Source organism: Salvelinus alpinus, chromosome 6 (genome assembly GCF_045679555.1).
Source record: "Salvelinus alpinus chromosome 6, SLU_Salpinus.1, whole genome shotgun sequence".
Taxonomy (NCBI): domain Eukaryota; kingdom Metazoa; phylum Chordata; class Actinopteri; order Salmoniformes; family Salmonidae; genus Salvelinus; species Salvelinus alpinus.
The window spans coordinates 85,023,152-85,046,615 of NC_092091.1; the positions used below are offsets into that span (position 1 = coordinate 85,023,152).

A 23,464-nucleotide genomic window follows, 5' to 3' on the forward strand; every position below is an offset into this window, starting at 1 on the left:
TCAACGTCAACAAAAAAAAGGAGATGATCGTGGACTTCAGGAAACAACAGAGGGAGCACGCCCCTATCCACATCGACGGGACAGTAGTGGAGAAGGTGAACAGTTTTAAGTTCCTCAGCGTACATTTCATGGACAAACTGAAATGGTCTACCCACACAGACAGCGTGTAGGTAGAGGCTGAAGAAATTTGGAATGTCACCAAAAACACTCGCACACTTGTACAGATGCACATTCGAGAGCATCCTGTCGGGCTATATCACCGCCTGGTACGGAAACTGCTCCACCTACAACCGTAAGGGGCAAACTACCTGCCCTCCAGGACACCTACACCACCCGATGTCACAGGAAGGCCTGCCTGTTCACTCCGCTATCAACCAGAAGGCGAGGTCAGTACAGGTGCATCAAAGTTAGGACCGAGAGACTGAAAAACAGCTTCTATCTCAAGGCCATCAGACTGTTAAACAGCCATCACAAACATTCAGTGGCTGCTGCCAACATACAGACTCAATCTCTAGCCACTTGAATAATTAATAATTGGAGGTAATACATGTATTACTAGTCACTTAAACAATGCCACTTAATGTAATGTTTACATACCATACATTACTCATCGCATATGTATATACTGTACTCTATACCATCTACTGCATATTGCCTATGCTGTTCGGCCATCGCTCATCCATATATTTATATGTACATATTCTTAATCATTCCTTTACACCTGTGTGTATAAGGTAGTTGTTGTGAAATTGTTAGATTACTGCAAGGTCGGAACTAGAAGCACAAGCATTTCGCTACACTTGCATTAACATCTGCTAACCATGTGAATGTGACAAATGCAATTTGATTTGATTTGAGTAGGTTAAAAAATAAGTTACAAACAACGCAAAAAAATTAATAAATGGTTACGGGCAGGTAAAATGTCAGCCATCCTCTTTGGCGCCATCTTTTGTGTCGAGAAACGCGCCTATTTTTCCTCGAAGGTACGTAATTTCACAATTGCAATGCTATACGATACGAAAGATAGCAAGTTAATTTTCTCACATCTCAGAAAAGATATGTAAATGTATACTTTTAGTTGACTAAATTCATGGTAATGATGGGTTTTTGAGCTGACGCCCAATAGAATCCCATTCACTCCTTGAAGTTGAGCGCTCCTTGACCGAGAATCACCCAGAATGCACCGCGTGGCCCGTTGACGTTAAATGGGCAACGTTTCCCTTCTCCTCAAAACTACATCTGTTATGTTAGACTCCACTCTGTGAGGCACATCGATCTGCAGGTTGAAATTGCAGATTTCAAAAATGATAGTGCAGTTTGTTTAGGTGATTTAACAGCTAGTTAGCTACTTCGCATGCTGATATTGTCTTTGGTATTATTGTGTGTAGATACGTTTAGCTACCAGCCAGCCCATTCAGAGAGCATTGCATTGTGGATTTTGTAGTCGACTTGAGCTGCAACAGATTTCCACAACAGTTTTCAATGTTGCTACCAATCTTATTATAACACCAAAATGAAACATTTGTTTAAAAAAATTGTTATCACACATTAGTGTTATTGAACACTGTAAAGTAAAGGAATGCGTGGCTTTCTGTGGATTTTTACATTAATGTGTAGTTTTCATTTTGTATATCATGATTTTATTCATTCTTTTCGGTTTGTCGTTATGCGTCCTTGTCGATTGAAGGCCTAATTAATTATTTTGATGTGTGCTTTTTATTTCAATACATATACAGGATTTATCTGGCATAGTTTACATTCCCAGTCAGCTGTTTTATGCTCCGGTTACTTTCACATCGATGTGGGTATTTGAAGTCAGCATTGAAGTGTGTATTATGCATCTAGTTCATTGTACCGTTCCACCAGTAGACTAAATGAGTCCATGTAGCCTCTGTATGATGAGGTTGAGTAGTACATTGTACTGATCCACCAGTAGACTAAATGAGTCAATGTAGCCTCTGTATGATGAGGTTGAGTAGTACATTGTACTGTTCCACCAGTAGAATAAATGAGTCAATGTAGCCTCTGTATGATGAGGTTGAGTAGTACATTGTACTGATCCACCAGTAGACTAAATGAGTCAATGTAGCCTCTGTATGATGAGGTTGAGTAGTACGTTGTACATCCATTCCACAGACCTTTAAACCTAATATAAACCTAATATCGCAGTGATAATTCATGTCTGGGGGCATTTTTGTTAGTTTTTGCTGTTCTCCAAATAGTATTTTAGAGTTTTTAAGTACAGTACATTTAGCCATACCCTAGGTTTAGCTGTATTTATACACACCCCATTTAGCCATACCCTAGGTTTAGCTGTATTTCTACACACCCCATTTAGCCATACCCTAGGTTTAGCTGTATTTCTACACACCCCATTTAGCCATACCCTAGGTTTAGCTGTATTTATACACACCCCATTTAGCCATACCCTAGGTTTAGCTGTATTTCTACACACCCCATTTAGCCATACCCTAGGTTTAGCTGTATTTATACACACCCCATTTAGCCATACCCTAGGTTTAGCTGTATTTCTACACATCCCATTTAGCCATGCCCTAGGTTTAGCTGTATTTCTACACATCCCATTTAGCCATACCCTAGGTTTAGCTGTATTTCTACACACCCCATTTAGCCATACCCTAGGTTTAGCTGTATTTATACACACCCCATTTAGCCATACCCTAGGTTTAGCTGTATTTATACACATCCCATTTAGCCATACCCTAGGTTTAGCTGTATTTCTACATATCCCATTTAGCCATACCCTAGGTGTATCTGTATTTATACACATCCCATTTAGCCATACCCTAGGTTTAGCTGTATTTCTACACACCCCATTTAGCCATACCCTAGGTTTAGCTGTATTTCTACACACCCCATTTAGCCATACCCTAGGTTTAGCTGTATTTATACACACCCCATATAGCCATACCCTAGGTTTAGCTGTATTTCTACTCACCCAAACTACTTGATGTGTCTATGGGACAGAGGGGGAGGGGAGATGGAGAGAGAGGGAGATGTCAACAGAGATGGGGCTGACAGAATAACATGCAGTCAACTCAATATCTTTTTATAACTGACTTCTCACCAGTGATGTCATCACAACCAGTAACCTTTTCCACTCTTCCACTCTTGGTCCGACTCAGCTTGACCCTGACCTTTCAATTTCATTATTTAAAAAACAGACAGAAGCAAATGTATTAAATTAGATCCACCACATGTTTCAATCAGACCACCATAGTCCCTGTGTCCAAGAACACCAAGGTAACCTGCCTAAATGACTACCGACCCGTAGTACTCACGTCTGTAGCCATGAAGTGATTTGAAAGGCTGGTCATGGCTCACATCAACACCATTTTCCCAGAAACCTAGACCCACTCCAATTTCCATACCGTCCCAACAGATCCACAGATGATGCAATCTCTATTGCACTCAACACTGCCCTTTCCCACCTGGACAAAAGGAACACCTATGTGAGAATGCTATTCATTGACTACAGCTCAGCGTTCAACACCATAGTGCCCTCAAAGCTCATCACTAAGCTAAGGACCCTGTGACTAAACACCTCCCTCTGCAACTGGATCCTGGACTTCCTGACGGGCCGCCACCAGGTGGTAAGGTTAGGTAACAACACATCCGCCACGCTGATCCTCAACACGGGGGCTGTGTGCTCAGTCCCCTCCTGTACTCCCTGTTCACTCATGACTGCACGCCGAGGCATGACTCCAACACCATTAAGTTTGCCGATGACACAACAGTGGTAGGCCTGATCACTGACAACAGTGCGACAGCCTATAGGGAGGAGGTCAGAGACCTGGCCGTGTGGTGCCAGGACAACAATCTCTCCCTCAACGTGATCAAGACAAAGGACATGATTGTGAAAGACAGGAAATGGAGGACCGAGCACGCCCCCATTATCATCAACGGGGCTGTAGTGGAGCAGGTTGAGAGCTTCAAGTTAATTGCTGTCCACATCACCAACATCCTAACATGGTCCAAATACACGAAGACAGTCGTGAAGAAGGCACGACAAAAGGAGACTGAAAAGATTTGGCATGGGTCCTCAGATCCTCAAAAGGTTCTACAGCTGCACCATCGAGAGCATCCTGACGGGTTGCATCACTGCCTGGTATGGCAACTGATCGACCTCTGACCGCATGACACTATAGAGGGTAGTGCTTAAGGCCCAGTACATCACTGGGTCAAGCTTCCTGCCATCCAGGACCTCTATACCAGGCGGTGTCAGAGGAAGGCCATAAAAATGTTCAAAGTCTCCAGTCACCCTAGTCATAGACTGTTCTCTCTCCTACCGCACGGCAAGCGGTTCCGGAGCACCAAGTCTAGGTCCAAGAGGCTTCTAAACATCTTCTACACCCAAGCCATAAGACTCCTGAACATCTAATCAAATGGCTACCCAGACTATTTGCATTGTCCCCCCCTTCGCCTACGCTGCTGCTACTCTCTGTTATTATCTATGTATAGTCACTTTAATAACTCTACCTACATGTATATATTACCTCAATAACCTTGACACCGGTGACCCGCACATTGACTCTGCACCGGTACCCCGGTTCCACTAGGGCCCTCTCCCTCTCAACCAGCTGGCTCCACTAGTGCCCTCTCAACCAGCTGGCTACACTAGTGCCCTCTCAACCAGCTGGCTCCACTAGGGCCCTCTCAACCAGCTGGCTACACTAGGGCCCTCTCAACCAGCTGGCTACACTAGGGCCCTCTCAACCAGCTGGTTACACTAGTGCCCTCTCAACCAGCTGGCTACACTATGGCCCTCTCAACCAGCTGGTTCCACTAGTGCCCTCTCAACCAGCTGGTTCCACTAGGGCCATCTCAGCCAGCTGGTTACACTAGGGCCCTCTCAACCAGCTGGCTACACTAGTGCCCTCTCAACCAGCTGGTTACACTAGTGCCCTCTCAACCAGCTGGTTACACTAGGGCCCTCTCAACCAGCTGGCTCCACTAGTGCCCTCTCAACCAGCTGGCTACACTAGGTCCCTCTCAACCAGCTGGCTCCACTATGGCCCTCTCAACCAGCTGGCTACACTAGTTCCCTCTCAACCAGCTGGTTACACTAGTGCCCTCTCAACCAGCTGGTTACACTAGTGCCCTCTCAACCAGCTGGCTACACTAGTGCCCTCTCAACCAGCTGGCTACACTAGTGCCCTCTCAACCAGCTGGCTACACTAGGTCCCTCTCAACCAGCTGGCTCCACTAGTGCCCTCTCAACCAGCTGGCTACACTAGTGCCCTCTCAACCAGCTGGTTCCACTAGGGCCATCTCAGCCAGCTGGTTACACTAGGGCCCTCTCAACCAGCTGGCTACACTAGTGCCCTCTCAACCAGCTGGCTCCACTATGGCCCTCTCAACCAGCTGGCTCCACTAGTGCCCTCTCAACCAGCTGGCTACACTAGGTCCCTCTCAACCAGCTGGCTACACAAGGGCCCTCTCAACCAGCTGGCTACACTAGTGCCCTCTCAACCAGCTGGTTACACTAGTGCCCTCTCAACCAGCTGGTTACACTAGGGCCCTCTCAACCAGCTGGCTCCACTAGTGCCCTCTCAACCAGCTGGCTACACTAGGTCCCTCTCAACCAGCTGGCTCCACTATGGCCCTCTCAACCAGCTGGCTACACTAGTGCCCTCTCAACCAGCTGGTTACACTAGTGCCCTCTCAACCAGCTGGTTACACTAGTGCCCTCTCAACCAGCTGGCTACACTAGTGCCCTCTCAACCAGCTGGCTCCACTATGGCCCTATCAACCAGCTATCTACACTAGTGCCCTCTCAACCAGCTGGCTACACTAGTGCCCTCTCAACCAGCTGGCTACACTAGTGCCCTCTCAACCAGCTGGCTACACTAGTGCCCTCTCAACCAGCTGGCTACACTAGGGCCCTCTCAACCAGCTGGCTCCACTAGTGCCCTCTCAACCAGCTGGCTCCACTATGGCCCTCTCAACCAGCTGGCTCCACTAGTGCCCTCTCAACCAGCTGGCTACACTAGGTCCCTCTCAACCAGCTGGCTACACTAGGGCCCTCTCAACCAGCCGGCTCCACTAGGGCCCTCTCAGTCAGCTGGTGTGTGTAGGAGAGTGTGAGCTGTGTGTACAAAAAGTAGAAGTACAAATGTCAAGGGAAATGAACTAAAGTGATAAATCTAGTCCTAGGTTTTATTTACTGTGGTGTTTGTTCTCCACTGGTTACCCTGTTCTCATCACAACAGGTCACACATTCTGCTGACATGATTGCACACTGTGGTATTTCACCTACCAGATACGGGAGCTTGTCAATATTATATTTGTTTTCAAATTATTTTGGGGTCCTTGTAATCTGAGGGAAATATGTGTCTCTTATATCGTCGTACATTTGGCAGGAGGTTAGAAAGTACAGCTCAGTTTCCACCTCATTTTGTGGCAGTGGGCACATAGCCAGTCTTCTCTCTGCCTGTTTCAATCCTTTCTTAATAGCAAGGCTTCATTTGTGTATTGTACATTTTCCCCCCAGTTTTCTATCAGATAGTCTGTCACCATGTAATGTCTGTTTAGGGCCAAATAGTTTTGGGATTTTTATATTTTGGGGAAAAAAGATCAGGAAACTCATATTAATATTTTACATGTATTTAACCCTTATTTTTTACACTAAACTATCTCCATATATACTTCCATAAATGTGTTAAACTGGTACCAGGAGACCTTCAGACGAGTCTTGTAAAGCTTGTGGGCGTCCTAGATCAATACAACCTGTACGTGTTCCTGAGAGACTCACCTTTCCATAGTGGGGTCATGTTAGTGTGTCCTAGATCAATACAACCTGTACGTGTTCCTGAGAGTCTCACCTTTCCATAGTGGGGTCATGTTAGTGTGTCCTAGATCAATACAACCTGTACGTGTTCCTGAGAGACTCACCTTTCCATAGTGGGGTCATGTTAGTGTGTCCTAGATCAATACAACCTGTACGTGTTCCTGAGAGACTCACCTTTCCATAGTGGGGTCATGTTAGTGTGAAGTCCAAACGGTTCTGACACTACAGACAGAAGTTGGCAGATGGACTGTATGACTTCAGACGATGCTTATGGGGTCGTAGAGCAAAACGGAGAACATCATCGTGTTCCTGAGTCTCATCTTTCCACAGTTTAAAGGCCAAACTGATCGGACGTTACAGATTTCCACACGGCCGCAGAAATGGTAGGCTAAGGGTTAAATTGTAAATGAAAAGAGCATCTACCAAACATGGATTGTGTGTGGGGGGGGGTACAGAGATGTGGTAGTCATATAATAATCATGCTGTGGTCTACATTTAGTTCATCATCAAGCAGACCAGATCATTAGAGATGGTGGGAGAGCCTGTTAGGCTGTTTAAAATGGAACAATATCATTTATATACTGTAGCATGAGACTAATACCTCTATATACATTTAACAGGATTTGAGTGACGTTTTCTAAATTGTTTTATAATAAATATATATAATACATTTTTCACGTAGACATCATGGTGTGTCCATCAATTTAAATCCCAACTTGTAATGAAAGTATAAATAATAAAAATCCACAATGTATTGGACAGGCCTATGAGGTCTAAAGGTCTGTCTTTCCAAGACATTCTGTTAATCTGCAAGCAGACCTGGTGATTCTAGATGGTGGGAGAGCCTGTTATTTAAAATGGAAGAATATAACTTACTGTAGCCTATATAATGTAACAATGACAATAATCCCTTCATATATACTGTAGTTGAAGGTTATTTTAGTGTCATAAAAAGTGTTGATTAAAACAAATCAGGATGTTTGGTGGATGGATTCAGTGTAGATGTTCTGCTGTGTATCGAGGGGTTTATATGAAAGTGGTAGATTTGTAATTCTTTACAAGAGAAAGTTCTGGAATTATTTTCTTTGGGTGACCTCAGGCTACGGTCTTTGACAATTCAGCTACTTTGTTAACAGTCCTACAACTGTCACCTCATGTAACAACTGATTTACTTAACTAAAGGCACATCTCAATATGTGGTCCAGGTGCCTTAGTGTTCCTATAAAAACCTGTGTCCAAACTCAGCATTAAATAGTATCTAATCAGAATAGTGTACAGAGATAAGTTATTGCACCTATTGAAATGTAATGTGTTTTTTAGTGTTTATTCTGTTGCATTAAAAAAGTCACTGTTGCCTATTAGATCAATATCAGTGTGAACACGTCTGATTGGACAAGATCCATGTTGAGGTGAGACACGTCTGATTGGACTAGATCCACGTTGAGGTGAGACACGTCTGATTGGACTAGATCCATGTTGAGGTGAGACACGTCTGATTGGACTAGATTCATGTTGAGGTGAGACACGTCTGATTGGACTAGATCCATGTTGAGGTGAGACACGTCTGATTGGACTAGATCCATGTTGAGGTGAGACACGTCTGATTGGACTAGATCCATGTTGAGGTGAGACGTCTGATTGGACTAGATCCATGTTGAGGTGAGACACATCTGATTGGACTAGATCCATGTTGCGGTGAGACACGTCTGATTGGACTAGATCCATGTTGAGGTGAGACACGTCTGATTGGACTAGATCCATGTTGAGGTGAGACGTCTGATTGGACTAGATCCATGTTGAGGTGAGACACATCTGATTGGACTAGATCCATGTTGAGGTGAGACACATCTGATTGGACTAGATCCATGTTGCGGTGAGACACATCTGATTGGACTAGATCCATGTTGAGGTGAGACACATCTGATTGGACTAGATCCATGTTGAGGTGAGACACATCTGATTGGACTAGATCCATGTTGAGGTGAGACACATCTGATTGGACTAGATCCATGTTGCGGTGAGACACGTCTGATTGGACTAGATCCATGTTGAGGTGAGACGTCTGATTGGACTAGATCCATGTTGAGGTGAGACACATCTGATTGGACTAGATCCATGTTGAGGTGAGACACGTCTGATTGGACTAGATCCATGTTGAGGTGAGACACGTCTGATTGGACTAGATCCATGTTGAGGTGAGACACATCTGATTGGACGAGATCCATGTTGAGGTGAGACACGTCTGATTGGACTAGATCCACGTTGAGGTGAGACACGTCTGATTGGACTAGATCCATGTTGAGGTGAGACACGTCTGATTGGACTAGATCCATGTTGCGGTGAGACACGTCTGATTGGACTAGATCCATGTTGAGGTGAGACACGTCTGATTGGACTAGATCCATGTTGAGGTGAGACACGTCTGATTGGACTAGATCCATGTTGAGGTGAGACACGTCTGATTGGACTAGATCCATGTTGAGGTGAGACACGTCTGATTGGACTAGATCCATGTTGAGGTGAGACGTCTGATTGGACTAGATCCATGTTGAGGCGAGACACGTCTGATTGGACTAGATCCATGTTGAGGCGAGACACGTCTGATTGGACTAGATCCATGTTGAGGCGAGACACGTCTGATTGGACTAGATCCATGTTGAGGCGAGACACGTCTGATTGGACTAGATCCATGTTGAGGTGAGACACGTCTGATTGGACTAGATCCATGTTGAGGCGAGACACGTCTGATTGGACTAGATCCATGTTGAGGCGAGACACGTCTGATTGGACTAGATCCATGTTGAGGCGAGACACGTCTGATTGGACTAGATCCATGTTGAGGCGAGACACGTCTGATTGGACTAGATCCATGTTGAGGCGAGACACGTCTGATTGGACTAGATCCATGTTGAGGCGAGACACGTCTGATTGGAATAGATCCATGTTGAGGCGAGACACGTCTGATTGGAATAGATCCATGTTGAGGCGAGACACGTCTGATTGGAATAGATCCATGTTGAGGCGAGACACGTCTGATTGGACTAGATCCATGTTGAGGCGAGACACGTCTGATTGGACTAGATCCATGTTGAGGCGAGACACGTCTGATTGGACTAGATCCATGTTGAGGCGAGACACGTCTGATTGGACTAGATCCATGTTGAGGCGAGACACGTCTGATTGGACTAGATCCATGTTGAGGTGAGACACGTCTGATTGGACTAGATCCATGTTGAGGTGAGACACGTCTGATTGGACTAGATCCATGTTGAGGTGAGACACGTCTGATTGGACTAGATCCATGTTGAGGTGAGACACGTCTGATTGGACTAGATCCATGTTGAGGTGAGACACGTCTGATTGGACTAGATCCATGTTGAGGTGAGACACGTCTGATTGGACTAGGTCCATGTTGAGGTGAGACACGTCTGATTGGACTAGGTCCATGTTGTGGTGAGGCACGTCTGATTGGACTAGATCCATGTTGTGGTGAGGCACGTCTGATTGGACTAGATCCATGTTGAGGTGAGACGTCTGATTGGACTAGATCCATGTTGAGGCGAGACACGTCTGATTGGACTAGATCCATGTTGAGGCGAGACACGTCTGATTGGACTAGATCCATGTTGAGGCGAGACACGTCTGATTGGACTAGATCCATGTTGAGGCGAGACACGTCTGATTGGACTAGATCCATGTTGAGGCGAGACACGTCTGATTGGACTAGATCCATGTTGAGGCGAGACACGTCTGATTGGACTAGATCCATGTTGAGGCGAGACACGTCTGATTGGACTAGATCCATGTTGAGGCGAGACACGTCTGATTGGACTACATCCATGTTGAGGCGAGACACGTCTGATTGGACTAGATCCATGTTGAGGCGAGACACGTCTGATTGGACTAGATCCATGTTGAGGCGAGACACGTCTGATTGGACTAGATCCATGTTGAGGCGAGACACGTCTGATTGGACTAGATCCATGTTGAGGCGAGACACGTCTGATTGGACTAGATCCATGTTGAGGCGAGACACGTCTGATTGGACTAGATCCATGTTGAGGCGAGACACGTCTGATTGGACTAGATCCATGTTGAGGCGAGACACGTCTGATTGGACTAGATCCATGTTGAGGCGAGACACGTCTGATTGGACTAGATCCATGTTGAGGCGAGACACGTCTGATTGGACTAGATCCATGTTGAGGCGAGACACGTCTGATTGGACTAGATCCATGTTGAGGCGAGACACGTCTGATTGGACTAGATCCATGTTGAGGCGAGACACGTCTGATTGGACTAGATCCATGTTGAGGGGAGACACGTCTGATTGGACTAGATCCATGTTGAGGCGAGACACGTCTGATTGGACTAGATCCATGTTGAGGTGAGGCCATTCCATGTCTTTATTGGTTTGTATGAGAAGGCAGTTTGGGAGTAGGAGGGGGAGAAGAGTAGAGGAGAGGGGGGAGATGATGAGAGGGCGAGAAGAGAAAGAGAGGGGGAGAAGAGGGGGGAGAAGAGGAGTGGGGGAGATGAAGGGGAAGAAGAGTAGATGAGGGGCAGAATAGGAGAAGAGATGGGGAGAAGAGGGGGGGAGGGAAAGAAGAAGAGAGGGGGAGAAGAGGGGAGAAGAGAGATTGTGAGAAGAGAACAGAGGAGGAGAAGGGGAGAAGAGGAAAGGGGGGAAAGAGGACGGGGGAGGGGTGGGGAAGAAGAGGAGAGGGGGGAGAAGAGAGGAGGAAAGGGGGAGAAGAGAGGAGGAGAGGGAGAGGAGAGGGGGAGGGGAGGGGAAGACAAGGAGATGGGGAGAAGAGGAGAAGAGAGACTGGGAGAAAAGGAGAGGAGAGGGGGAGAATAGGAGAGGGGTAGGAGAAGAGAGGGGGAGAGGGGAGGAGAAGAGAGGGAGAGAAGGGGAGAAGAGAGGTGGAGAAAAGGAGAAGTGAGCAGGGAGAAAAGGAGAAGAGAGCAGGGAGAAGAGATGGGGAGAAGGTGGGAGAGGGGGAGAAGAGGAGAAGAGAGACTGGGAGAAAAGTAGAGTAGAGGGGGAGAATAGGAGAGGGGTAGGAGAGGGGAGGAGAAGAGAGGGAGAGAAGGGGAGAAGTGGAGAGGGAGAGAAGGGGGGAGATGAGGAGAATAGAGGGTCAGAAGAGGAGAGGGGGAGAAGAGAGGGGGAGAAAAAGAGAGCGGGTGAATTGAAGGAGGAGAGGAGGGGAGAAGAGGAGAGGGAGAGGAGAGGGGGAGAAGAGTAGAGGAGAGGTAGAGGAGAGGGGGAGAAGAGGAGAGGAGAGGGGGAGGAGAGGAGAGGGGGAGTAGAGGAGAGGAGAGGGGGGGTAGAGGAGAGGAGAGGGGGAGAAGAGGAGAGGGAGAGGAGAGGGGGAGAAGAGGAGAGGGGGAGAAGAGGAGAGGAGAGGGGGAGAAGAGGAGAGGGGAAGAAGAGGAGAGGGGCAGTAGAGTAGAGGAGAGGGTGAGAAGAGTAGAGGAGAGATTGGGAGAAGAGAACAGAGGAGGAGAAGGGGAGAAGAGGAAAGGGGGGAAAGAGGACGGGGGAGGGGTGGGGAAGAAGAGGAGAGGGGGGAGAAGAGAGGAGGAAAGGGGGAGAAGAGAGGAGGAGAGGGGGAGGGGAGGGGAAGACAAGGAGATGGGGAGAAGAGGAGAAGAGAGACTGGGAGAAAAGGAGAGGAGAGGGGGAGAATAGGAGAGGGGTAGGAGAAGAGAGGGGGAGAGGGGAGGAGAAGAGAGGGAGAGAAGGGGAGAAGAGAGGTGGAGAAAAGGAGAAGTGAGCAGGGAGAAAAGGAGAAGAGAGCAGGGAGAAGAGATGGGGAGAAGGTGGGAGAGGGGGAGAAGAGGAGAAGAGAGACTGGGAGAAAAGTAGAGTAGAGGGGGAGAATAGGAGAGGGGTAGGAGAGGGGAGGAGAAGAGAGGGAGAGAAGGGGAGAAGTGGAGAGGGAGAGAAGGGGGGAGATGAGGAGCATAGAGGGTCAGAAGAGGAGAGGGGGAGAAGAGAGGGGGGAGAAAAAGAGAGCGGGTGAATTGAAGGAGGAGAGGAGGGGAGAAGAGGAGAGGGAGAGGAGAGGGGGAGAAGAGTAGAGGAGAGGAAGAGGAGAGGGGGAGGAGAGGAGAGGGGGAGTAGAGGAGAGGAGAGGGGGGGTAGAGGAGAGGAGAGGGGGAGAAGAGGAGAGGGAGAGGAGAGGGGGAGAAGAGGAGAGGGGGAGAAGAGGAGAGGAGAGGAGAGGGGGAGAAGAGGAGAGGGGAAGAAGAGGAGAGGGGCAGTAGAGTAGAGGAGAGGGTGAGAAGAGTAGAGGAGAGGGGGAGAAGAGGAGAGGAGAGGGGAGAAGAGGAGAGGGGGAGTAGAGTAGAGGAGAGGGGGAGAAGAGGAGAGGAGAGGGGGAGGAGAGGAGAGGGGGAGAAGAGTAGAGGAGAGGGGGAGAAGAGGAGAGGGGGAGTAGAGTAGAGGGGGAGTAGAGGAGAGGGGGAGTAGAGGAGAGGGGGAGAAGAGGAGAGGGGAAGAAGAGGAGAGGGGCAGTAGAGTAGAGGAGAGGGTGAGAAGAGTAGAGGAGAGGGGGAGAAGAGGAGAGGAGAGGGGAGAAGAGGAGAGGGGGAGTAGAGTAGAGGAGAGGGGGAGAAGAGGAGAGGAGAGGGGGAGAAGAGGAGAGGAGAGGGGGAGAAGAGTAGAGGAGAGGGGGAGAAGAGGAGAGGAGAGGGGGAGAAGAGGAGAGGAGAGGGGGAGTAGAGTAGAGGAGAGGGGAGTAGAGGAGAGGGGGAGAAGAGGAGAGGAGAGGGGGAGAAGAGGAGAGGAGAGGGGGAGTAGAGTAGAGGAGAGGGGGAGAAGAGGAGAAGACAGGGGAAAGTCTCTGAGCTCTTCATTAACTCAATTCTCCTGACAAGAGGAGAAGATGAGGAGTTGGTGGATTATGAAATTTGACAATCTGACTTGGAAAGGTGGTATCCTATGATGTTGTCATGTTGAAAGTCACTGAGCTCTTCATTAACTCAATTCTCCTGACAATGTTTGTCTATGGAGATTGCATGGCTGAGTGCTTGATTTTATACACCTGTCAGGAAGGGGTGTGGCTGAAATAGAATCCACTAATTTGAAGGGTGTCCACATACTTTTGTATATATAGTGTATGTACACATGGGTGTTGTTGCACCATACCAACGATAATCTCTTCCTCTGACTCCTCCCTTTCTCCTCTGTCTCTCTCTTCCTCTGACTCCTCCCTTTCTCCTCTGTCTCTCTCTTCCTCTGACTCCTCCCTTTCTCCTCTGTCTCTCTCTTCTTCTGACTCCTCCCTTTCTCCTCTGTCTCTCTCTTCCTCTGACTCCTCCCTTTCTCCTCTGTCTCTCTCTTCCTCTGACTCCTCCCTTTCTCCTTTGTTTCTCTCTTTCTCTCTGTCTCTTTCTCTCTCTTTCTCCTCTGTCTCTCTCTTCCTCTGACTCCTCCCTTTCTCCTTTGTTTCTCTCTTTCTCTCTGTCTCTTTCTCTCTCTTTCTCCTCTGTCTCTCTCTTCCTCTGACTCCTCCCTTTCTCCTCTGTCTCTCTCTTCCTCTGACTCCTCCCTTTATCATCTGTCTCTCTCTTCCTCTGACTCCTCCCTTTCTCCTCTGTCTCTCTCTTCCTCTGACTCCTCCCTTTCTCCTCTGTCTCTCTCTTCCTCTGACTCCTCCCTTTCTCCTCTGTCTCTCTCTTCCTCTGCCTCCTCCCTTTCTCCTCTGTCTCTCTCTTCCTCTGTCTCCTCCCTTTCTCCTCTGTCTCTCCCTTTCTCCTCTGTCTCCCTTTCTCCTCTGTCTCTCTCTTTCTCCTCAGATCTCCAGGCTCAAAGCGTCAGTCCACCAGGTAGGTAGAGTATAAATCTATAGTGATTATAGCAGTTCAATATTAGTCAACTTTATTATCCCACACGGAGAAATTCATGTGTCCATACAAACCATTCTAAACCCCAATAACAAGTAGTGTTTTATGGAACTACTAATACTTGTCAACCACAAAGCATTACTGCTGTTAGAATAACAGAATCACTGTCATCATCTGTCCTCACCACTGTGTTTTCCTCTCTGCTGTTTACAGCTGAATACTCAGTCAGACTGGTGAATGGGACCACTTCCTGTTCTGGGATAGTGGAAGTCTTCTACAGAGGAGAGTGGTTGGGTCTATGTCCTATGTGGTCGTGGAGCATGATGAGAGAGGTTGAGGTTGTGTGTAGAGAGCTGGACTGTGGGAATCCTCTAGCTAAATCTAGAAGACCTCTGATTGAAGATGGAAGAAGAGGAGTCAGAATAAATAGTATCAGTTGTACCCGTGGAAGTGAGTCTTCTATTGAACATTGTGACATCACAGGAGTAACACCTGATGTCTGTGATGGTGGATATTATCGTCATGTGACCTGTTCAGGTAAGAGACTGGTCCTATTGAGAGATTTATTTATACATTATACAATATTACCATGTATCATGTTTTATGTGTTTTTATTTCATTTAAATAGAGGGAGAGATGTCAGATGTATTTAAACATTATATTTGTGTTTGTCATATTGGTTTATGGGAGATGTTCATAGGCAGATCATTGTAGTTCAGATGGTACTGAAGTGAAGCTGCCTGATGGATGTCCAGCTGTTTATTTTCTATAAAGTGAAGTGAACTTATTCCTGTCTCCTGCCTGCATTATTCCCAACCCGATCCTGAGTGACTAAGAACCCATTTCTACCTCTTACAGTATCAAACATAGCAAACTACAATCTTTTATCCAACATATGTGTGTTTAGTCCTTGACAGTGTCATCAACAAAACTGATTGAATGTTGTGGTGTAAATTCTAATCAGTAATGAGGAGAGATCAGCCAATCACCAATCAGGATATAACTTTGTTCAGAGCTTATAACATCGATTCATTACTGCATTAATGAAGCTTGTCGACGACCCACCAGGTGATTCGTTAAGAAGCCCAACGAGTGGATTTGAGTCACAGCATTTTAAAGTCCATCCTCCTGGATGTTTATGAAAAACAAGGTTAACATTTGTATGAAAGGAAGCATCAGCTGCAGTAGTGTGGAGACAGATGGGATGTGGCTCCACTGTTTCAGAACCACCTGGAAACACCACTAGAGGGTTTAGATTTACCTGTTCTGGGTCTGAGTCTTCACTGACTCAGTGAACACCCGACAAGGCCGACATCCCCATTATTGGCAATAGAAAGAGACGCAGGTACAGAGGACACAGAGGTGCCTCGTAAGGATCCGCAGAAGGCGAGTGGGAAAGCTGCCGTTACCGTCAATATTACTCGCCAACATACAATCATTGGACAATAAATTAGACGGCGTACGAACACGAATATCCAACTGCACATCAATAACTGTAACATCTTATGTTTCACGGAATCGTGGCTGAATGATGACATGGATACTCAGATAGCAGGATATACGCTGCACCAGCTAGATAGAACAGCACAGTAAGACGAGGGGGGGCCGTCTGTGCATATTTGTGAACAACAGCTGCTGCACGAAATCTAAGGAAGTCTCTAGATTTTGCTCGCCTGGAGTAGAGTATCTTAGGATAAACTGTAGACCACATTATTTGCCTAGAGACTTTTCATCTCTACTCTTCGTGGCTGTTTATTTACCACCACAGACAGATGCTGGCACTAAGACCGCACTCAGTCAGCTGTATAAGGAAATAAGCAAACAGGAAACTACTCACCCAGAGGTGGCACTCCTAGTGGCCGGAGACTTTAATGCAGGGAAACTTAAATCAGTTTTACCTCATTTCTATCAACATGTTAAATGTGCAACCAGAGTGAAAAAAAATCTAGATCACCTCTGCTCCACACACAGAGACACATACAAAGCTCTCCCTCGCCCTCCATTTGGTAAATCTGACCACAATACTATCTTCCTGATTCCTGCTTACAAGCTCAAATTAAAGCAGGAAGCACCAGTGACTCGGGTTTTTAAAAAAGTGGTCAGATGAAGCAGATGCTAAACTACAGGACTGTTTTGCTATCACAGACTGGAACATGTTCCGGGATTCTTCCGATTGCATTGAGGAGTACACCACATCATTCACTGGCTTTATAAATATCTTCATCAGGGACATCATCCCCACAGTAGCTGTACGTACAAACACCAACCAGAAGCCATGAATTACAGGAAACATTCGCACTGAGCTAAAGGGTAGAGCTGCCGCTGTCAAGGTGCTGGACTCTAACTCGGAAGCTTATAAGAAATCCTGCTATGCCTCCGACGAACCATCAAACAAGGGCTAAGACTGAATCATACTACACCAACTCCAACGCAGGGCTTGCAAACTATTACAGACTACAAAGGAAGCACTTCCGCGAGCTTCCCAGTGAAAGGAGCCTAAAAGAGGAGCCTAAAAGATGAGCTAAATCACTTCTGTGCTCGCTTCGAGGCAAGCCACACTGAGGCATGCATGAGAGCACCAGCTGTTCTGGATGACTGTGTGATCACGCTCTCAGTAGTCGATGTGAGTAAGACATTTAAACAGGTCAACATTCACAAGGCCGCAGGGCCAGACAGATTACCAGGACGTGTGCTCCGTGCTTGTGCTGACCAACTGGCAGGTGTCTTCACTGACATTTTCAACATGTCCCTGATTGAGTCTGTAATACCAACATGTTTCAAGCAGACCACCATAGTCCCTGTGCCCAAACTCAGCATTAAATAGTATCTAATCAGAATAGTGTACAGAGATAAGTTATTGCACCTATTGAAATGTAATGTGTTTTTTAGTGTTTATTCTGTTGCATTAAAAAAGTCACTGTTGCCTATTAGATCAATATCAGTGTGAACACATCTGATTGGACTAGATCCATGTTGAGGTGAGACACGTCTGATTGGACTAGATCCATGTTGAGGTGAGACACGTCTGATTGGACTAGATCCATGTTGAGGTGAGACACTTCTGATTGGACTAGATCCATGTTGAGAGAGGAGGGGGTAAAGACAAGAGGGTGAGAAGAGGAGATGAGGGGGGAAGAGCAGAGGAGAAGAAAGAGAGAAGAGGAGAAGAAAGGGAGAGAAGAGGAGAAGAGAGGGGGAGGAGAGGAGAAGAGAGGGGAGGAGAGGAGAGGAGAAGAGGAGAAGGGGGAAAGAGGAGAAGAGGTGGGGGAAAGAGGAGAAGAGGTGGGGGAAAGAGGAGAAGAGGGGGAGAAGAGGAGAGAGAGGGGGAGAAGAGGAGAAGAGAGGGAGAGAAGGGTAGAGGTGGAGGAGAGGAGAAGAGAGAAAAGGGGTAGAAGAGGGAGGGAGAAGAGAGGGGAGAGAGGGGAGAAGAAAAGTGAGAGGAGGAGAGGAGTGGACAGGGGGAGAAGAGGAGAGGAGTGGAGGGAGAATGAGAGGGGCAGAAGTGGGGAAGGGGAGGAGAGGAGAGGGTTGGAAAAGATGAGAGGGGAGAAGAGGGGAGGGGAGAAGAGTGGGAGAAGAGGGGGGAGAAGGGAGAGGGGGAGGAGTGTAGAGGAGAGGAGAAGAGAGGGGGAGAAGTGGAGAGGGGGGAGAATAGGAGAGCGGGGAGGGGGAGAAGAGAAGAGTAGATGAGATGGGAGAGAAGAGAAGGGGGGAGAAGATTAGAAGAGAGGTGAGGAAGAGAAGGGAGAGGGGAGAGGAGAAGGGAAGATGGGGGAGAAGAGGGGAGGGGAGAAGGGGGAGAAGAGATGAGAAGAAGAGAGGGGGAGAAGAGAAGAGAGGGGGAGAAGAGAAAAGGGGGAGAAGAGATGAGGAGAAGAGAGGGGGAGAAGAGAAGAGGAGAAGAGATGGGGAGGAGAGGAGAAGAGAGGGTGAGAAGAGAGGGGGAGCTGGGAGAGTGGGAGGAGTGTAGAGGAGAGGAGAGAAGAGAGGGGGAGAAGTGGAGAGGGGAGAAGAAAAGTGAGAGGAGAAGGGGAGAGGAGAGGACAGGGGGAGAAGAGGAGAGGAGGGAGAATGAGAGGGGGAGAAGAGGAGAATAGAGTGTCAAAAGAGGAGAAGAGAGGGGCAGAAGTGGGGAAGGGGAGGAGAGGAGAGAAGAGGATATGTGGAGAAGAGGAGAGGTGGAGAAGAGGAGAGGGGGAGTGGAGAGGGGGGAAAGAGGAGAAGAGGGGGGAGAAGAGGGGCAAAAGAGGAGAAGAGAGGGGGAGGTGTGGAGAGGGGGAAGAATAGGAGAGGGGGAGATCAGAAGAGTAGATGAGATGGGGGAGAAGAGGAGAGGTGCAGAAGAGGAGAGGGGAGAAGGGGGGAGAAGATTAGAAGAGAGATGGAGAAGAGAGAGGAAGAGAAGGGAGAGAGGAGAGGAGAAGAGAAGATGGGGGAGAAGAGGGGAGAGGAGAGAAGGGGGGGAGAAGAGGAGAGGGTGAGAAGCAGAGAATTGAAGAGAGGAGAGGAGAAGAGATGGGGGAAAGAGGAGAAGAGGAGAAAGGAAGGAGGGGGAGAAGAGGAGAAGAGAGGGGAGGAGAGGAGAAGAGAGGGGGGAAAGAGGAGAAGAGAGGGGGAGAAGAAGGGTAGAGGTGGAGAAGAGGAGAAGAGATGGGGATAAGAGGAGAGAAGAGTAGAGAGTAGAGGGGGGAAAGAGAAGAGAGGGGGAGGAGAGGAGAAGAGAGGGGGAGAAGAGGAGAAAAGAGGGGGAGCTGGGAGAGTGGGAGGAGTGTGGAGGAGAGGAGAGCGGGGTGGAGAAGGGAGGGGCAGAAGAGGAGAAGAGAGGGGCAGGAGAGTGAGGGATGGGGAGGAGAGGAGAGGAGAGAAGATTAGAAGAGAGGTGGAGAAGAGAGAGGAAGAGAAGGGAGAGGGGAGAGGAGAGGAGAAGAGGTAGGGGGAGAAGAGGAGAATTGAAGAGAGGAGAGGAGAGCAGGGAAAGAGGAGAAGAGATGGGGAGAGAGGGGAAGGAGAAGAGGAGAAGAGATGGGGAAAGAGGAGAAGAGAGCGGGGAAAGAGGAGAAGAGATGGGGAGGAGAGGGGAGAAGGGAGGGGGAGCTGGGTGAGGGGAGGAGTGTAGATGAGAGGAGAGCGGGGTGGAGAAGGGAGGGGCAGAAGAGGAGAAGAGAGGGGGAGAAGTGGAGAGGGGAGAAGAAAAGTGAGAGGAGAGGACAGGGGGAGAAGAGGAGAGGGGAGAAGAGAGGGGAAGAAGAGGTGAGGAGAGGAAAGGGTGAGAAGAGGAGAGGGGGAGGAGTGTAGAGGAGTGGGGGAACAGAGGAGAAGAGAGGGTGAGAAGAGGAGAAGAGTGGGGGAGAAGAGGAGAAGAGAGGGGGAGAAGAGTGGGGGAGAAGAGAGTGGGAGAAAAGGAGAACAGGGGGGAGAAGATTAGAGTTGAGAAGAGAAGATGAAGAGAGGGGAAGATTAGTAGAAGAGCGAGGGAGAAGTGGAGTAGAGAGGACAATAAGAGGAGAAGTGAGGGAGAGGGGGGAGAAGAGGGGAGGAGAGGGGCAGATGAGGAGAGGAATAGGAGAGGAGAGGAAGGGAAGGTAAGGGAGAAGAGGAGTTGGTGGATTATGAAATTTGACCATCTGACTTGGAAAGGTGGCATCCTATGATGTTGTCATGTTGAAAGTCACTGAGCTCTTCATTAAGGCCATTCTACTGACAATGTTTGTCTATGGAGATTGCATGGCTGTGTGCTTGATTTATACATCTGTCAGGAAGGGGTGTGGCTGAAATAGAATCCACTAATTTGAAGGGGTGTCCACATACTTTTGTATATATAGTGTATGTACACATGGGTGTTGTTGCACCATACCAACGATAAGCCTGTCTTCCCATCACATCATGAAAGGTCATGTTGATGTTCATTTAACCTCTGTCTCTCTCTTCCTCTGACTCCTCCCTTTCTCCTCTGTCTCTCTCTTCCTCTGACTCCTCCCTTTCTCCTCTGTCTCTCTCTTTCTCTGACTCCTCCCTTTCTCCTCTGTCTCTCTCTTCCTCTGACTCCTCCCTTTCTCCTCTGTCTCTCTCTTCCTCTGACTCCTCCCTTTCTCCTCTGTCTCTCTCTTCCTCTGACTCCTCCCTTTCTCCTCTGTCTCTCTCTTTCTCTTACTCCTCCCTTTCTCCTCTGTCTCTCTCTTCCTCTGACTCCTCCCTTTCTCCTCTGTCTCTCTCTTCCTCTGACTCCTCCCTTTCTCCTCTGTCTCTCTCTTCCTCTGACTCCTCCCTTTCTCCTCTGTCTCTCTCTTCCTCTGACTCCTCCCTTTCTCCTCTGTCTCTCTCTTTCTCTTACTCCTCCCTTTCTCCTCTGTCTCTCTCTTCCTCTGACTCCTCCCTTTCTCCTCTGTCTCTCTCTTCCTCTGACTCCTCCCTTTCACCTCTGTCTCTCTCTTCCTCTGACTCCTCCCTTTCTCCTCTGTCTCTCTCTTCCTCTGACTCCTCCCTTTCTCCTCTGTCTCTCTCTGTCTCTTTCTCTCTCTTTCTCCTCTGTCTCTGTCTCTCTTTTTCTCCTCAGATCTCCAGGCTCAAAGTGTCAGTCCACCAGGTAGGTAGAGTATAAATCTACAGTGATTATAGCAGTTCAATATTAGTCAACTTTATTATCCCACACGGAGAAATTCATGTGTCCATACAAACCATTCTAAAACCCAATAACAAGTAGTGTTTTATGGAACTACTAATACTTGTCAACCACAAAGCATTACTGCTGTTAGAATAACAGAATCACTGTCATCATCTGTCCTCACCACTGTGTTTTCCTCTCTGCTGTTTACAGCTGAACTCTCAGTCAGACTGGTGGATGGGACCACTTCCTGTTCTGGGACAGTGGAACTCTTCTATGAAGGAGAGTGGTTGGGTCTATGTTCTATGTGGTGGAGAATGATGATAGAGGTTAAGGTTGTGTGTAGAGAGCTGGACTGTGGGAATCCTGTAGCTGTATCTAGAGGACGTCTGATTGAAGAGGGAAGAGAAGGATTCAGACTGGGAAGAAGAGTCACACTATCTACATGTAGTGGAGATGAGTCTTCTGTTAGACAGTGTAACATCATAGAAGGAGAACCTGGTGACTGTGATGGTAGATATTATCATCATGTGACCTGTTCAGGTAAGAGACTGGTCATATTGAGAGATTTATTTGTACATTATACAATATTACCATGTATCATGTTTTATGTGTTTTTATTTCATTTAAATAGAGGGAGAGATGTCAGATGTATTTAAACATTATATTTGTGTTTGTCATATTGTTCATGGGCAGATCATTGTAGTTCAGATGGTACTGAAGTGAAGCTGCCTGATGGATGTCCAGCTGTTTATTTTCTATAAAGTGAAGTGAACTTATTCCTGTCTCCTGCCTGCATTATTCCCAACCCTATCCTGAGTGACTAAGAACCCATTTCTACCTCTTACAGTATCAAACATAGCAAACTACAATCTTTTATCCAACATATTTGTGTTTAGTCCTTGACAGTGTCATCAACAAAACTGATTGGATGTTCAACCAACTCTTTTTCTCCAGAGTCTGTGCGGCTTGTGGATGGAGCTGGTCTCTGCTCTGGGAGAGTGGAGGTGAAGTCCAATCAGTCCTGGGCCTCAGTGTGTGAAGCTGACTTTGACTGGCAGGATGCAGAGGTAGTCTGTGGGGAGTTTGGCTGTGGGGCTCCTGCAGCTCTACAGGGGGGGCTCTATGGAGGAGGTGAGGGTCAGACCTGGGATAAAGAGTTTCAGTGTAAAGGCAAAGAGTCCCTTCTCCTGGACTGTGACACCTCAGACAGAGAAAACAACACCTGCCTACCTAGTAATGCTGTTGGACTCACCTGCTCAGGTAAGAAACAGTTTGTCCCTCAATCAACATTGTTTCTCACCTGGAGTGAAGAATATGAGAGACAATATAGGTGTGTTTTAGTGAGAAAATAGTAAGATTACTGTCTCTCTCTTTTCTTTTCTCAGAGCCTGATGATGTGAGGCTGGTGGGAGGAGGCAGTCGCTGTGCTGGTGGAGTGGAGTGGTACGACCAGGGAGAGTGGAGGACTGTGGGAACTGAGGACGAGGACCAGAAGGATGTAGCTGCAGTAGTGTGTAGACAGCTGGGTTGTGGCTCCACTGTTTCAGTAATACCTGGATACACCACTAGAGGGTTTGGAGTTTCCTGTTCTGGGTCTGAGTCTTCACTGAGGGAGTGTTCCAGAATGTATGATCTCCTTCCTGGACTCACAGTGATCTGCTCAGGTAATAACAAGACACACTATGTGGCCAAAAGTATGTGGACATGTGTGGATTCTGCTATTTCAGCCACACTCATTGCTGACAGGTTTATACAATTGAGCACACAGCCATGCAATCTCCATAGACAAACATTGCCAGTAGATTGGACTTACTGAAGATCTCAGTGACTTAAAGTGGCACGTCTAGGAGCAACAACGGCTCAGCCGTGAAGTGGTAGACAACACAAGCTGACAGAATGGACCGCCGAGTGCTGAACCACGTAGAGCGTAAAAATAATCCTCTGTTGTAAAACTCACTGCTGAGTTCCACATACTTTTGTCCATGTATTATATCTCCTTCCTGGACTCACAGTGATCTGCTCAGGAAATATCAACATATTATAATTATATTCAACTGATTTCCTTCATTCATACAACTTCCTTCATTCAAATGCAACTTAAATATCCCAGAATGCTTTTGAATTTGAGTGTTATCTCAGTGAACGTCTCTACTCACTACCACTGTCACATGTCATGTTATTGTCATATCTAA

General features: G+C 47.6%; 1 protein-coding gene and 1 long non-coding RNA gene across 2 annotated transcripts in view; both read left to right on the forward strand.

Moving 5' to 3' along the window:
• Positions 1 to 23,464, forward strand: part of LOC139577724 (CD5 antigen-like) — a 226,618-nt gene that overhangs the window by 202,579 nt on the left and 575 nt on the right. The gene's annotated exons all lie outside the window — the stretch shown is intronic.
• On the forward strand, positions 21,202 to 22,526 carry LOC139577762 (uncharacterized). The gene is made up of 3 exons (XR_011675396.1): positions 21,202 to 21,251; positions 21,483 to 21,812; positions 22,227 to 22,526. It is a non-coding gene; the product is annotated as an uncharacterized lncRNA (long non-coding RNA).